Consider the following 16,337-nt stretch of genomic DNA (forward strand, 5'->3'; position numbering starts at 1 on the left):
CATATGGAAATATAAATTCGAAATCATTGCAATAGCAAGAAGAACAAAGGCTAGCTATACCTTGAAACATCAAGATTCAGGGAAGATGGAACTGAGCAGCACCGTCGTGCCGGCACAGTGGTGTGGCCTATATGCTCGTAAGGGAAGGACTCAATGGGCTCCGTTGGGACGATTCATAGCGAGCAGGACCATCACCTTGCCTAGACGCATATCCATATACCAATCACGAAGGAGGGGCTGCTCAACACCCTACATTCCTTTCAAGCAGGGGAATCCCTAGGACCTGACGGTTGGACAGTAGAGTTCTACCGGGGTTTCTGGGACCTTATTGTCGAAGACCTTCTTACGATAGCGGAAGATTCCTGAAGATTAGGTAAAATACATGCTCCTTCCAATACCACTTTGATTGCCAACATCCCAAAGGATGGGAACACAACTGGGTTTGAACACTACCGCCCCATTTCATTTTGCAATTGTATTCTAGGAGGGGATAGAGCCAGTAGGGAAGGGCTAGAGCCATTCAACATAAGCCTAGAAATGAAAAAAAGAATGGTGAAACTGCTATTTTTGCTTGGTAAAATCACTCAATATCACACCTGGCTTCCCCGATTCGGGGGTATAAAATGAAAGGCAGAAGCGATCCTGCTGCTCGACACTCTCTGCTCCTGCTGCTCAACACCCTCTGCTCCTCTGCTCGGAAAACTAGCTGGTGGTTACGGGTCAGCTACGAGCAAGCTTGATACCACTATTGTTCATTCAGCAGTTGGATGGTCAATTTTGAAATAGTCCAAAACATGCTTGCCTTTTAATCCCTGGCTCCAGAAAACTCTCGTGAATTCTCCATATTGATATCCTTTGTACAGATCCGGATGTTGTTCATCAACCAGGGATGCTGCAGGGACAATGAAGGCATCCTGTGAAGGGCTATAAAACGTAGTAATTGATATACGTGCAGTGGACGCGTTCGTTACTGCTCGATGCTCTACACTCGTGAATTTCCCGTTGCTCACTACCTGAAAAATCATTGCCATTAATAATTCAATGGTCAAGGAAAATTATATTAGACGTGTTTTTGGTAATTACCTGCAGTTGATCTCCCAAATTGATGACAAAGGCGTTAGCTATGGGTTCTACAGAAACCCATTTTCCATTTTTGAGTACTTGCAAGCCATTAACATCGCCTTGCATTAGAACAGTGATGCCACCGGCGTCTGAATGGCCTGTTAAACCAAGCGTAAGATCTGGGTTTGGGCATGGAGGATAGTAATTCACAGTCATAGCTTGGCTGTGTTTTCCAAAATTTTTTTCAAGTAATCAGAGCTGAGACCTAGAGCTTCAGAAATGGAAGCCAACAATCTTAGAACCAGTGCTCTCACTTCTATAGCATATTTACTTGCAATTTCTCTGTAACAAAGGAATAGACAAAATAAATTTTCGGTTTTTATTGAGCTAACCCTTTATATGAAAATTTGTAAATGATTACCTGTAAGATGCAGGCTTTTCAGGCCAAGAGCCTATCACTTCTTCCAAGGGTTTTATGAAAATTTGTAAATGATTACCTGTAAGCTGCAGGCTTTTCAGGCCAAGAGCCTATCACTTCTTCCAGAGGATGACATGGATGCACCAGATAATCTCTCCAATTAAGGACTTTTTCTTTGCCAATATTGAAGCTTGGTGAAAGCCGAACACTCTGCGTTGGGTCCTCTGAGTAGAGGCATGCTCGGTCTTCCACAGGCATTTCGAAGAATTCCTTGGCAATTCCCATCATGCTTTTCATGACTGCCTCTGGGACGCCATGGTTCACAATCTGGTACCAAAAATATATCAGAAAACCTAAATTCGATGAAGTATTATGCATATCTGAAAAACCTCAACAGCAAAAGCATGCAGAACATCTGCTGTTTTCTGCGGTGGCAGGTGGCTTTGCGGTGCCAACCAAACATGGCAGATGGCACGTCCCTGGAACCAGTAACCCGGCATCCACCGTACTTTGGATAACATCATATTGCCCCAATATTTTTGCATCGGACAACGTGAAGGCTGCAATAAGACCCCAATTGTTTTCCAAAACCAAAACTTTGCTTAAAATTTTGTTGAATAAAATTCCGAGCATTAAACTTAGGTTAACCTGCAAAAACAGTGAAAAAAAAACGGTCAAACTATAAACTAATAGTTGGTCAGCGATCGAGCGATCGCTAATAGTCCCAGGCAGGGACTAATAAGATAAATATTTCCATTATTATACTAATGGATAAAGTAATAAAATAAATATTTTTAATAAAAAAATTATAACTATAATAAAATAAACTAATGGATAAAGTAACAAAATAAATATTTTAATAAAAAATGTATAACTATAATGAAATAAATATTTTTAATAAAAGTGTATAATTTAAATAATAATAATATTATTATTATTATTATTAAAAAAATTATAATTTAAATAATAATATTATTATTATTTTTTAAAAATGAATTGTATTAAATATTAAATGTTTTTATATTTCTAACGAGAAAACTAAAATACTAAACTTATTTGTGGTTTCTTAAATGGAAGAGGTTATGAAGAATGATTATGTTAATGATATATGGAAATTAGTCATATTATTAACTATATATTATGTTAAAAGAAATTAGGGTTGTTTTTAAGGTTTTTTTTTTTTTTACAAATTTTGTTTATGGGTGCTTTTCAAAATATGTTTGGTTATTTTTAATCAGATTATGAAAATCACAAAAATTAAACATGTTTTTTTTTAAACTAATATAATTGAAAAAATATTTATGATGAAAGTAATTAGGATCTATAAAATCAATATAATATTTGAGCTTTTTTTTTATTAATAATTTTATTAATTTTTCTAGCATTTATTTTTAAATTTCATATTTGATTAAAAATAGATTAATTCTATGCTGAATTTGTTTAATGTTTGCGAGATAGTCTAGGTAGGATCAAAACATAATTTAATAAAATGTATGTTTGAAATAGTAAAATTGAAATTTTAGCTTTTTGGAAAGGGCCTATAGATATGTTGTATATGTTATATTTTAATATTGTTGATATTATTAATTTGATTTTCTTATTTTATATTTTAATAGTTAAGCCAAGCTCAACAAGCTCCAATCAGCGTGTGGTAGTTACTACTCATATTAGAACCAATAGTGAGAAGACAATTTTCGCTTAGCCATAATTGTAAACCTAAATTTTATATATAGATATTGAAATAAATAAAATGTTGAAAAATAAATATTTGTTGTTTTAGTACAATACTTTAGCATTTCTATATTTTTCAAAGAACATCATAAATTTTCCAACCAATACAAATTCTCTCCTAAACACCCTGCTCTAATACAAATGACATTTAAAATTTAATTCTTAAATACTTCTAAAATAATACCTCTCCAAAGATATTATTGCCATATAAAATTGAAAAATACTTATTTTCTTATATTTAATAATTATAAACTTAATTTTATTAATATTAATAATGAGTTCATAATGTACATAATTCTTATAAAATTTAAATTATTTATTAATATCTTAAAAAAAATAAAATGATACTACTAATGTATCACTCTTTTTCTAAGCATTTCTCAAATTTTATCAATTTAGATTTCAAAAATAGTAGGAAAAATGAAGGAGCATTGGTTAACACCAATATCACAATTAATATTAAGTGGCGATTTAATATTACATTTCATCATATAAATAACATATTTATAGAGCATATTCACAACACTACTGAGCTTAAGGGGGACGCAAGTTTCTCTTAGTACTTTCCATCACTATGAGATTTTCTAAATGAATGACACAATTATAAAAATGTCGTTAAACATTAAACCCATAACCTCACTTGTCCTTTTCCCCTTTTTATTATTTTCTACGAGTGAGTTTCTAATTTTCCTATTAAAAATATAAAAAAATAATTGTAATAAAAGAGTGTTAATCTTGATAATTGGATTGGTTATCCTAGTTTTCATATATGAAAATATAAAAAACTAAATTTTAAATGTTTTTTTTTTTAAGAAATTCCAGTTGATTAATATGAAGCATTAAGATTAATTTCTAAATTTTTAGTTCTTTTATTGGGTATTTTTTAATATTTTTAACTTTTCAATTGGCTAATTACTTTACCTAGTGTCAACAGGGTATTTTTAACTTTTCAATTGGCTAATTACCTTACCTCGTGTCAACATTTATATTTTTAATTGATAAATTTTTTATAGAATAGAAGTATTTTGGAAATTATTATAAATTAAAATTTTCATGGAATAGAAGTACTTTAGAAGTTATTATAAAATTGAGAAATAGAAATTTTGTCAAGATAGGGAATCCATTTATTTGTGCCAATATTATCCAATATATTTGTCCTTTCTAGAAATGAGTTGAACCCTAAATATTTAGAATCTTTTTAAATAATTTTATAAACTTTACTTAAAGTAAAAATTAATGATATTAATGATACAAGATATTATTGTAAATAAGTCATTTCTTAAAAAATAGTAAAAGGCCATGGATGTAGATTACATGTTGAAATGTCCATAAAGTCCCACCATGTTAAATAATATTTCTCGTGAGGGTTATGGTAATTTGTTATATTCATTTAAGAGGGAATATGAATAATCTATGACAATCTATGATACATTGAAAGTTGAATCCAAGAGACATAGAAATATATTTATGTCTAAATCATTTAAATGAGAATGAAATCATACTTATTTAAATTTATGTGTAGTATAACATTAGAATCAGAGAAAATATCACTTAGAAAGATGTTTTTCCTTTATATGTCCATAACTAAATAACTATGGCAAGGCATCAATCTATTCAAATCATTGGCTTGCTCTGGATTTATATCGCTCTCTCAATGATTTAAGGACAATATCTTAAATTATTAGTCTTGAAGTAGTCATAGATGTTTTTCCTTTATATGTCCATAACTAAATAACTATGGCAAGGCATCAATCTATGCAAATCATTGGCTTGATCTAGATTTATATCGCTCTCTCAATGATTTAAGGACAATATCTTAAATTATTAGTCTTGAAGTAGTCATCTAATTTGGACGGAAAAAAATTATGTAGGAAGGTAAATTGGAAGAATATAATATAAAAAATACACAAGATCAAAGACATTAAACTAACATTTGAAACCTTGTGCTCTGGAAGAAGTACTAAGCATGATAACTTAGTATTCATAGAACACGCTCAATTTCACCATATAAATTTTGCTCTAGAAACGGGATAAAAAGGGAAGTATGTTTGAAACAAAATGAATCCTTCATAAAATCACTTTCACTAATGTTGATGTAGACAAATATGAATGGGGAATTATTACCCAGTAATCACATGTCAAATATGTTCATAAAATGAGATAAGTATATAGAAGAAAGAGCTTTTAATTAACAATGGAATTTTTTTATAGAGGTTTACATGTATTGTCACTAGCAAAAATATTGAATCTAACTAACTCATAAGATATTTGTTGTCAAATATTACAACTACTCAATAGATATGAAAAACATTGATCCCTTGGTTTTGATCATTCAATAGTTTTTATACAAAATAAATCCTAACAACTATCAGTTTCTAGTGCAAACTGTGTACAACAAAAATTACAAAAAAAGAAGTTGTGAGAGGAATAAATTGTTTGACTACCACATATCAAGTATTAGGTGCTTTCATCCTCCAGCTATTTGGATGAATCATCATAGAACAAATCAAGTAAGTAAATCCTAATATTAACCTCTAGGATAGTTGTCTACAATTCCTATATTGAATATCCAATTCTATACACCTATCATATGTAGGATTGTAGAAAATAAGTTCTTAATTTTCGATAAGAGATAAAAGTCATAAAATAAATTGTCCAAATTTGTTTTCCCTTTTACCATGCCTGACATATATTCAAACTTAGTAATTTTGTTTCTTTGCCTTAATAGCAGCTCCCTATATGCTTCCTATGAAACTAAATTTCCATGTTTGCCCTAATAGATAAGTAAACCCATCTCAAATAGATTATTGAACTTGTTCATAAATTGATTCATGACTCTCTCTATAATATTTTATTTATTTAGAGGTTGTTGAGTAATATTTTTATTAGTAGGAGTTTGTTTCTTTCCATTATTAAAAATGTCCTATTTGTAACTCCAAGTGCATTCAATTCTCACTGAGTTTAAGAATTTAGGAACTTTATACCTATATTGGAAAAGTTGGATATAATACAAATTGATCCCAAGTTTGCATAATGACCTAGTATGTTTGATGTCGAAATGTAGAATCATCTCCAACTAATACAAAATACTTACACATATTTGTTATTTTAGATAATATGTTTTCCTCCAATCAAATAGGTTTTTCCTACTAACCTATTTTACATTTGTTCTATTTATTGTTGTAACTTAGCTCTAATCTCTTGTCAATAGGGGTTATCTTGGGTGATTGGGTGGAATTGTTATTATACTTACCACCCAAGTTCAAATCTTTTCTAGTGACATGGTGAGCTATAATTCCTTGATAAATATTGTTTAATGGATTTGTGCCTATGAATATTGGTTTATTGGCTTCAATGCCTGTGAACTCATGAATGAGTATTCACTCTAGCCTTTGGTCTGAGAAAGAGGTAGATTTATTTCCTTGGGAAGAAGAAAAAAAAATATTTAAGCTCTTAATAGGATGTAATGGGATTTCTCTGTTAAAGAGTTTATGTTATCTCTTCAGTTGGATGTATTTCAATACTAGTACTAATGAATCTATTAGAGTTGCTAGTGCTGATGAGCTTCCCTAACAAACATGATATGTCCTTTCTATTATCACTCAGAATTTTCTCAAGGTTAAAGAAATAAATTTCCGAGGTAACCACAAACCTAATCTTTTAGACTCAGGTTCTAGCTAACCTAAGTCCAGAGAGGGCTCTCTCTTTATAATTTAACTTTGTTTTGGGTGGGATTTCAGGCTAGTTATTAGTGCTCATGATGTTTTGTTTTGATTGGGTGGTGGAATTAAGAAAACATATGGGCAAAACAAGTATTCAGACCATTGGGCTATGGAGTCAATCAAAGAGTGTCTTAACTGGATCTGATCAATCACTAAAGTAAGAGTTCACAAGGCAAGCTAGCACAGCTAAAAGAAAATCTGCAGGTTCAAATGGATGAAGTAGTCCTAACTAGGGCAAAGGGAAATGAATAATCCTTAACCGATATTAAGATGAAGAAAATAAGGATGATGAGTAGCAAAGGGCAATGAAGAATCCTTTACTATGGACCAAAGGGGGGTAAACTATGGAAGTAAGGGAGCAATTAAGAATTCCCATACCAAGACAGTTTACTAGAAAACGTACAAAAAGCAAACAATTAAAATAGAGAGCATTTAAGCTAATTCTAATCATATCATTCATTGTTTAATTTTAGATTTCGTAAGAGACACATATGAATATTTTTTTTTTCTGTGCAAATACTAATTCTATTAACTGGAAAACAAAATATTTTTACATATGGACGAGGCAGAACATCCCTCGTCAGAAACAAGCTGCCCCATTACAGACAAGAGTTGGGGATACTAGTTACATTGTGCGAGAAAACAGACATTAAACATATAGATAGACGTTCGTAGCCATGAAGAAGGCCCGAGCCGAGACAATGACATAAAAATTTTCCAACCCAGTATATGAAAAGTCATCAGATTCCGCCTGGGAGCCAAAGGAAAAAAAACTGTAGGAAGATTCCATAGAAACCTGACCATAAGCTTGAGACCGGAGCAGAAGCAAAAGTAGATAGTCCCCCAATGCGTTACTTCTCCTCTGTTGGTTCATTGTCCTTCTTCTCAGGCTGAGCAGTATCGCCTTTCTTCAAACTTTCACTTCCGCTTGGAGTACTGTCAGGGATGACAATTACGTGCGCTGCTGCCTCGTGAGTCCTGTTCTCAGCTTCAGGCTCTGGGTCTTCGTGTAGAGGAGGAATTTTGAGAAAAACTTCCTGATCCTCTTTTCCTTTTTCCCCATTTTCCATGCTGTCATTGCCCAAGGAGTTCTCATTGCATGGAGACGGGTCAGGGGCAATATAGGCTAAGGGGGGGACCAGATTTTCCTCTTCTGATATAATGAGGGTGATGTGGGTAGTAATCAGGGGTCTGTGCAGATTTCTTTGGAACTTGAAGTGCATTGTTTGAAACACACTATTTGGTTTAGGCTTCTTGCCAGAGTCAACCGAGGGACCAGCTTCATGGACAGGGGAGGGTGCAGTTTCCACAGCCAGAGCAACAGGAGGGTGCAGACTGGTATCACGACGCTCCCCAGAGTGATGTCGCTTTCCGGAACGCACCATGATGAGAGAGTGGAAGAAGAAATCAAAGGGGTTATGGGCAGAGAGATCAGCAGGACCGAATTGGGAGAAGCAAGAGGGTTGCCCACCAGAGCTATCGACCGAGACAACAGAATGATAGAGCGTATACCCAGCAACAGAAATATCCAACAAAGACAATGAATGCGAATTCATAACTGGGAAGAGATTACCCTTGGGATGGAATGGTTCAAACTTGCCGCAATGCGCCCGATCTACACCATCAACCGCAGCTCCCGCAGACCAAGTTCTGTCACCGTAATGCAATGCACCAGGCGTGGAGAATAAACCCTGAATCGACATGATTATAACCAGAGATATATTGCGTTGATCAATGCAGACATTAATTGCCAAACCTTCACCCGAGGTTGTATTAATGCACAGTAGCTTCTCGCATGAGGTATTATCCTGGGAGGCCACGTTGCTCTACAACTGGCAGTACTGGGTAATAAATTCATTCATGGGAAGCTGTATACAGCGTATTGCCACCCGGATCCGGGAGAATATTTTCAATCGCAGGCATTTCCTTCTCCACAAGGTTGTTGAAGTCAAGAAGCTGAGATTCAGGGATTAAATTTGTTGGTAAACCGACCTGTAGACGTTGCACACAGTCCACTCCCATATTAGCTAAGAGGTCTGCAGCTTTGTTCCCGTCTCTTCGAATGTGATTTAAAGAGATTGCTCTGTGGGAAGAAAACCAGCGCTCAATGTGGTGAAGCCGTTGAGCCAATCTCCAACTGTTACTGATCTTGGATGAGGGGGATCCCTGTAGAATTTTGGAGACCATTTGGATGAGAATTTGTGAGTCTCCCTCTATTAGGAGCAGGAAGAGATTCCTATCATGCGATAGAAGAAGCCCCTGCCAAAGCCCTTCTAACTCAGCTGAGTTATTGGTGTCCCACCCCTGGGATCCCAAGAAGGTTAATATAATATTTCCTTTATAATCTCTAAAGATTCCTCCAAACCCAGAAAAGCCTGGGTTACCCTTTGAGGCACCATCAAAATTGAGTTTATATATGTTCCTGGGTGGAGGTAACCATTTCACTGTTGAGGGATCTCTTGAAGGTTTTGTTCCTTTGATCATCTGTTCTTGCTTTCTTTTGAAATTCTAGTTATTCCATATTGCTTGTTCCTGAGGGAGAGTTGGGAAGTCCTCTTGGTACCAAGTTTTTAGAGCTAAGGTTTCTTCCATGTTTTGATTGATGACTTTCCATATCTCCTCCAATGGTCTGGATTGGTTTTTGAAGATTCTACCATTTCTCTCCTTCCATATGGCCCATGTTACAAAGCCTGGGATGAGCTTCCAGAGAACATTCAAGATTTTACTTTGAAAGGGGTGGGGGTCCCAGTTGCGGATAGTGGCCATTATATCTCCATTAGCACCTCCATCTTTTTGACAACGAAAGTTTATTTTTTGCCAGAGTTTGTGGGCCAGCGGACAGTGGTACATGAGGTGTTCAATGGTTTCCTCTTCTTTTTTGCAGTTGAGGCATATGGAGGGTCCATTGAAATTTCTTTTTCTCAGATTTTCCCAAGTAAGAATTCTTTTATGACAGAGGAGCCAAAGAAAGGTAGAAACTTTCGGCCAGATAAGAGGATCCCATATTTTGCTCCATAGCGGATCGAGCCGAATTTGATCTTTGACAAGTATATTATATGCTTCTCTAGTGGAATAAATTCCTCTTTCTTCATATCCCCATCTGAGAATGTCTTTCTCCTCAGAGTGCTGTATTTTCCATTTTGTTAATTCTGTATCCAAAGTTTGCTGGTCTTGCCTCGGCCCTTGTGCCATGAACTGAGCTGCTTTGAGCCATTCTCTGTATTCTTGCTGAGAGGTATCACACCAAAAGTTCCTCACCGTGTGTTGGGAATGCAAATCCTGTTCCAGGGGAGCATTCGGTGGGAGAAGGTCCCTGAGTTTAGTCATCTGTTGCCAAGAATCATCCCAGAATCTGGCGTGATCACCATTCTTCACTTCCTAGAAACTATGTTGTTGTATGAGGTTCTTGTGCTGTTTTGCTGAGTTCCATATGATTGAACCATGACTAGTCTCTGAAATTCTGATGAGTTCCTCCCTTGGACAATTTCCCACATATTTGGCCGACCATAAGTTGGCCTAAGGAGTGGAAGGGCCCGACAGCCATTTCCACCAGATTCGAGCCCCCATGACAACATTACTGTGAGAGGGGTCTCTTAATCCAATACCACCTCCTTTCTTTGGAAGGCAAGCAGTTTCCCATTTGACTAGAGCCCATTTGCATTGAAGTCCGCTGCTACCCCAGAGAAACGCTCTTTGTAGAGTTTTGAGTTCATTGAGGACCCACTTGGGAGCCGCAAGGATGGAAAAAAGGTATAAGGGCATGGCTTGAAGAACTGCTTTAATCAGAACAAGACGACTAGCCATATTAAGAGATCTGTGAGTCCAAGAGGAGAGTCGCGCTTCCAGATTATCTAAAATAGTTCTCCAAGAAGAGTGCTTTAAGCCAGAGGCTATGAGAGGTGCTCCTAGATATGATGAGGGGAGTTTTGCAAAGGAGAAACAAAGAATACATAAGATGGCTAATTGGATAACTGAGGGAGTATGAAAGAAGAAGATTTGAGATTTGGAGTGATTTATAGAGGCTCCAGAGGCTTCTAAGAAAAATGATAGAAGGAATTTAAGATGTCTGGCCTCTTGGACTGAGGGATACCCATAAAGCATATTATCGTCAACAAATTGTTGATGGGTAAAAACAGGGGAGTTGTGAAAGGAGAGACCTTTAAGACGGGCAGCTTGCTGAGCATGTTTTATACTGCGCCCTAATCCTTCCGCCATAATGATAAACAGGAAAGGGGAGAGGGGATCACCTTGCCTGATACCACGGGTAGGGTGAAAAGTCTCTGAAGGAATACCATTGATTAGGACAGAGAAGAAGGTGGATGAGATGAGGCTCATAATCCATCGGACCCAGGCAGCATCAAAACCAAATGCTAGAAGAGTCTTTTCAATGTACTTCCAACTTAGGCTATCAAAAGCTTTGGAGAGATCAAGTTTGAGTAGCATACCTGGCCTTTTGGAGATCTTCAAGGAATGAATTATTTCATGAGTAAGTATGATCTCGTCCGTGATTTGCCTGCCTTCAACATAGCCGGACTGTTCAGGCGAGATAATAAGCGGAAGCAGAAGCTTGAGTCTAGAGGCTATAATTTTGGAGATAATCTTGTAAATAATGTTACAGAGGGCTATCGGCCTGTACTTGTCCGGCCTGCAAGGCTTTTCTACTTTGGGTATCAAAGCTATGAATGTAGCATTTATCCCTGGAAACATCCATCGGAGAGAGCGAGACTCTTCTACCACCTGCCATACTTCATTCTTGATTAGATCCCAGAAGCTATGGAAAAAGTTGGAGGTGAATCCATCTGGTCCTGGTGCTTTGCCTGCTTTTAATTGTCGAACTGTTGTTTCCACTTCTTGAAGATCAACAGGCTTGAGGAGCATTTGATTATGCTCTTCTGAAATAAGTTTGGGGATGGTGCTTGTAATTTTTTTAATGGCCTGAGAGCGGTCTATATTTGGTTCTTTGTGCACGTGCTTGAAGTGATTTAAGAGTTCAGCCTCAATCTCTTCATGCTTTTCCATTCTGACACCTTGCTCATTTTGAATATGCATAATATTGTTGTGCATCTTGCGCTGAATTATGGTGCTGTGAAAGAAGTTGGTATTCTTTTCACCATCTTTGAGCCACTTGATTCTTGATTTTTGCCTCCACAACATTTCTTCCTGCTTTTCTTTTTCGGTGAGTTGCATTTCCAGGGATTTCTCCTGTTCTACCAGGTCCTCTGATCTGCCGAGAGTGATGATCTTCTGTTGTATCTGCTTCATTTCCAGTTCTATGTTGGCTTTCCCCTGAAAGATGTTGCCAAATGAAGTATGATTCCATTCCTTGATCTTACCTTTTAGGTGCTTGAGTTTTTGTTGGAATTGGAACATTTTGGAGCCTGGCGGAGGATGGAAGTTTTTCCATTCAGTGTTGATAAGTTTATGAAAGTCTGGATGAGTCAGCCAGAAGACTTCAAAGCGGAAAGGCCTGCGGATGTTGTTCCCCGGTCGAGACCAGTGAAGAGAAATGGGCCAGTGATCAGAACCTATGAAGGGTAGGATGGAGGCCGCAAAATCACCCCCCATATGAATGGCATTGTCAGAGAGAAGAAACCTATCCAATCGAGAGGCGATTTGCTGGCTGCCAGCTTGTCGGTTGTTCCAGGTGAAAACTCCATTATTAGAGGGGAGGTCAAAGAGCCAATTGTTCTGGATGAAATCCTTCAATAGAGATCCTTCTTGTGAACTTCTGCATCTGCCTCCTCTTCTTTCATCCATTCTTGTGATCATGTTGAAATCACCTCCTGCAATCCATAATGGGTGAGGTCTATTTTGGTTAAGAGCTGAGATGGAGTTTAGGATCTCCTCTTTTCGATGTGTTTCCTGTGGGAAATAAACATTGGTTAGAAGTCCATGTTGGTTTGTACCTATAATATGAAAAGTTGCTTGAAGAAAGTTCCTGTGTGCATGAAAGTTGTTGAGCACAATGGCTCTGGAGTCCCATATAATGGCTATTCCTCCTGAGGCACCATCTGCATCAACTGCTATATTATGACTTCCAGGCCAGAATTTAGCAGCAAGTCTATCAAGTGCATTGGAATCACACTTTGTCTCTTGCAAGAATAGAACCTGAGGGTTTTCTTGCTTTAACATGTTTTTGAGGATTCGGGTTTTCCTGGGGCCATTGAGCCCTCTTATATTCCAAGAGATTAGCTTCATTTAGAAAGAGTGTGTTCAGGACTGTAATACTTAGTTAGCTTGGCATACCTGCCGGAGTCTACTAAGATTTGCCCAACCTTGATTGTTCTCTGAAGAATGGTTTTCCTTCCTCGCTTTTTTATATCTTTGGCAATGAATCGACCATCCCATGGACCACCTGTCTGTATACCCAAAGATTTATGCCTTTGTGCCCGAGATAATACTTCTTCCAGATTCTTGAGCTGTCCTGCTGGAATGTTGTCAAAGTTATTTGTGGTACAGGCTTTTTCGAGACCGGGAAGGTCCAGATCTCCAATGTCTATTATTTATGTTTCTTCCTCCATAAAGGGAGAGTACTCTTGTTCTTCCATTGGTTCCTCTTGTGAACGAGTTTCTGGATTTGAGTTCTCCAGTTGCATGTCTTGTGCACCCCATAAAATTTCTTTCTGTTTGTCTGAGGTCGATGCCTCCTTACCTTGAGTACCTGCTGGTGACATTATGGGTTTTCCTCCTTTTGATTGGTCTTCATTCATGGGTTCTGGTTCCGGCAAATTCTCTGGAATTTCCGACTTGTCAGCAAGGGCGCCAAAACTATTGCTTGTGGATGGCCTTGGCTGGTTGGTTTGTGCTACTTTTGGTTTAGGAGCCTGCTTTTTGTGTTCTCTTCGGCGGTTCGAAACCTTGATGAATCCATCTGCTTTAGGGGCTTCCGGATCCGATGCAGGGGAGGGTTTCTGAGTTAGAGGGCAGTCTCTGAATAAATGCCCGAGGGCATGACATCTTCGACATCGAAAGGGCACATGTTCATAGTCAATGGTTTGTAACCATTCAATATCAAAGTGAGAAATGCTTACCGCATCTGGAAGAGCCTGATTGAGATTCATGTATATGCAGATTCTAGCGTAAGAAGTATATTTGCATATTTTCGTTTCCTCTGCCATTTTGATGAACTCACCCAGGGAGTTCCCGATCTCTTTCAGGGAGTCTTCCTCCCAATATTCCACAGGGAGTGAATACAAGCGAATCCACACCGGTGCGCAGCTGAGGTCCACCGTATCTGGGTTAAATCGCTCCACCCATCCTTTGAGAAACAAACCGGCCGCATTGAAGAAGTAAGGTCCGCCATCCAGAACCTTGTTTCTGTCTTCCAAGCAATTGAAGATAGCTGTGAAAAAACCTTTCGGCCCCAGCTGCAGTGTGATATGCCCCTTAGGTTGCCATTTTGCGTTTATCCAGCTTCTTAACGCCTTTTCAGTTGGCCACAGACCAATGAACTTCCCTATTAAGGCATGATCTTTCATAAACTGAATCCTCGCATCGATTCGATGTCCTGGCAGTTCAACCCTTGGGCGAACCTTGGCTACTGGTTTGCATGTAGCAGAATGAGCTTCTGGTGACTTTTCTCCTTGTTTTACTCGCTGGTTTTCCGGACCATCATTAGCCCCATTCTGATCTGTGGTTTCCTTCTCTGCCGTGTTCTTAGTCTTATCATTATTGATTTGTGGGGGAGGTTTATCACCCCCCCCCTGACTGGGGTTCCATGGAAGTGTGTACTTTCAGTTCGTGAGAGTGAAGACTCTGAGCTTGCCAGGGATTATAGGAGGTATCAGAGTTGCAGAGCCTGCCATTGCTGTAGGTGTTCAAACCCTAGAAGCTTTCCGTCACCGCCATCGCCTTCGACACATATGAATATTTATAACATGAAGAGAAAACAATATTTAAACATGAAGAAATAATACTTATTCGTTCCAACTGTGCATAAGAATCCAGTGAAATGTCCTTCGCTTTATTTCATATCTAGAAAAACCAATCTAGTCTTGAGTACAATAGCTCCTTGGCTCAATATAAAATTCTACAAAAATGTATTTTAATCCACCCAAAATACTTCAAATGAATAATTATTTATACTAATTCTCAACTGAAATATCTTGAAGAAATGTCAAGATTGGTTTTACAAATATCTCAAATTGTTTCACATTAATAGAACTTAAATAAAGGACACTCAAAACTAATGAATCTACTTGGCACTATTTTTATGTATTTATGTTGACAAATAAGAGAAATTCGAATTTGATAGCAACTCTTAAGTGATGATGAGGCTTCCAGGTCACTAACTGCATCCTTCCTCTGTGCATTTTGCCCCAGAAATTCTGCAAACTTAGGGTCCAACAATATGCTTGTATATCTCAATCCGAGCTAGATATGTAAAAAGTGAAAGAGGTTATTGTAGATAAGAATGATTTTGAGATAAACCTCTGTTTCCAAAAAGTTAGCTCCCGTTTTTCACAATATTCTCTGCAAAACGATATCAAAGATAGGACTTTTCACAAACTGAAAAATAGGCTACAAGACATGCAGTTATCTCCCTTTTGGTAATAAATTTATAAAAAGTGAGATAGGATTTTGTAGCTTGGCTCTTTAGCAACAAAAACCTCCTCCCGTTTCTCAAAATACTTCTTGGATTGGCCACAATAGTTTTTGCAAAACTATGACTTAAATAGGAAATTTCTGAAGAATGTACCATTTCTGCTCTGATTTCATCTTTTAACCTTAAATTTATTTTAATTGTTTTTCACTTTTACTTTGGATAAACTTCACTGTTGCTGATGAAAGTGTTTTCATCTCTGTTTAACCCTTAATGCCTCCATGTTTACTTTTACTGTTTACTCTTTACTCTTTACTTTGACTGCTCTGTTTTTTCATCTGTCTTCACTTCGACGTGAATAATCATGTGAATTTTCATGGGCATGGAGGATAAGAGGATCAAAACTGGGGAAAGAAAGTGTAGAAAACAGGTAAAAATTCACACCCAACATCTCCCCCCAACTGAAGCAATTTCATGTCCCCATATGCAAAACCTTAGCTTCTCTTGCTATACCCCGATGCAAGTCTGTAAAAATTTAAGCACCAATAGTGTCTTCACCCAGAGCTTTGTACCCCTGAGTGGCCATCAACTATCCCAGCCATGATTCTTCTTCATAATCACATAGGTGGTAGTTCGGTTGATATTCTTCTACTGGTAACCAAATCAAAGAAATTTAAACCTGAGACTGATCTAGAATGCCGCCAATGTCTACACGATCTAAGCATATTCATGCACCCGAGTAACAACAACCACGAAATTCATATATTCAAAAGGATCCCTTTCTTGCAACTCAGCGCTACAGACTTCGGTTTGTTTAAGGCATCCTGCTAGCTCTTGACTTTTCATTTGTGCATGCAAATTG

At 37.3% G+C, this 16,337-nt stretch overlaps 1 pseudogene; it reads right to left on the reverse strand.

Annotated features, from left to right (window-relative positions):
* Positions 1-752: 752 nt before the first annotated feature.
* LOC149169379 (protein DMR6-LIKE OXYGENASE 2-like) lies at positions 753-1,980 on the reverse strand (annotated as a pseudogene).
* Between the last annotated feature and the right edge of the window lie 14,357 nt (positions 1,981-16,337).

The sequence above is a fragment of the Pinus tabuliformis genome, chromosome 4_2 (genome assembly GCF_031772625.1).
Source record: "Pinus tabuliformis cultivar Carrire ecotype Pingquan chromosome 4_2, CPIR1, whole genome shotgun sequence".
In the NCBI taxonomy this organism is placed as follows: Eukaryota; Viridiplantae; Streptophyta; class Pinopsida; order Pinales; family Pinaceae; genus Pinus; species Pinus tabuliformis.